This window comes from Sinocyclocheilus rhinocerous, unplaced genomic scaffold (assembly GCF_001515625.1).
Source record: "Sinocyclocheilus rhinocerous isolate Xijiao unplaced genomic scaffold, SAMN03320098_v1.1 scaffold836, whole genome shotgun sequence".
In the NCBI taxonomy this organism is placed as follows: Eukaryota; Metazoa; Chordata; class Actinopteri; order Cypriniformes; family Cyprinidae; genus Sinocyclocheilus; species Sinocyclocheilus rhinocerous.
The window spans coordinates 426,181-427,739 of record NW_015648109.1 but is presented as its reverse complement, the minus strand read 5'-3'; the positions used below and the strand labels follow the sequence as shown (position 1 = coordinate 427,739).

At 32.0% G+C, this 1,559-nt stretch overlaps 1 protein-coding gene across 1 annotated transcript in view; it reads right to left on the bottom strand.

Moving 5' to 3' along the window:
- Positions 1–1,559, bottom strand: part of pkd1a (polycystic kidney disease 1a) — an 89,408-nt gene that overhangs the window by 51,670 nt on the left and 36,179 nt on the right. The gene's annotated exons all lie outside the window — the stretch shown is intronic.

Sequence of the window (1,559 nt, the reverse complement as noted above, 5' to 3'; positions counted from 1 at the left end):
CAGCTTGTGTGTGAGTCTCTGGCAGTGTGGTCGGTACACCTGAAAGCGCAGCTGAGTGTTTGCGCTCAAAGGCTGTGTGATCAGCTCCAGAGACGACAGCCGTCCTGCGCTCAGAAAACTCAGTCCTGGGAACAGCAGCAACTGCACACAAGCACACGCGCGCGCGCACACACGCACACACACACACACACACACACACATAAACAAGTCAACATCACCAAACCAAAGCTCAGCGCAGATCATACAATAATCACCACAATGTCGGTCCAAGCTGGTGTATATTTCTGTATAGAAGCGAAAGAAAACAAAAACACATATACATAAATATTATATATATCCCATACCAAAAATAGTTTCATTTAAAGTGCAAAAAAGCCAAAACTAACAGCAGTTATAATGTGCACTACATTGACAAGTAAATAGAATTAGGTTTGTATTTTCAATCAATACCAGATGGCATGCTGAGTAAAAGCAGGTACAATTTACTACAAAATGGTCCATTTAGGGTTCTGTTCGCACATACTGCAGTGTTACCGTGGCTGCAAATGAAACACACTAACCTGCGGTCATCAGGATTACTGAAACTATGAGATAACCTCACGGCCTCAGACTCAGATATGATTTGTTAATGACAGCTAAAAGCACCTGCAGTAATTACAGTAATTGGATGTGCAGTTTTATTGATGTCACTAAATCGCTAAATTCATTCACCTTCATATTTTTTACACCCATTTTGTATTTTATTGTATCTTACAACATTACACTATAAATTATTTGAGATCATTAAATTTGATTAAATTCCTAGAATTTGTCTGGGTGAAATTACAAATAAAGTTAATTATAAAAATAAATAAAAATGTATGCATGTATGTATTGATTGATTGATTATATTTTCATTTGATTAACTTCCTAGATTTTGTCCTGGTGAAAATACAAATAAATTTAAATTTTTTTTTTAGTGTATGTATGTATTTATGATTATTCGTTTACTGCATTTTATACCAAAAGATACACAAAAAAACTTTTTACAACATTACAATAAAAACTACAGTATATAAGATCTTTAAATTTGATTGAATTTCTAAGATATTTCATGGTAAAAATACAAATAAAGTATATATTTTTTAAAATTACAATAAAAGTATGTATGTAATGTATATATGTATGGAGTGATTGATTTAATGATTAAATTTTTACCCCAAAAGATACAAGCAATAAACAAATGGGCTTCTTATTTCCTAACTTTATAAGATTTTTAAAATTTGATTGAACGTATATAATTTTTCATGGTAAAAAATAAAAAATACATTAAAAAAATTATAATTAATATGTATGCATGAATTGACTGATGGATCGATTGATTGATTGAAATGTACACCAAAAGTTACAAACAATACACAAACAGGCTTCATACAACATTTCAATAAAAATAATTTCTCTTGGTGAACATACAAAAATACAGTTAATTTAAAAACCTCTTTTCGGATCTATACAAGTTCTGAAGGAGTGTGTGTGTGTGAGAGAGTGTGTGTGTGAGAGTGTGTGCGTGTGTGTGTGTG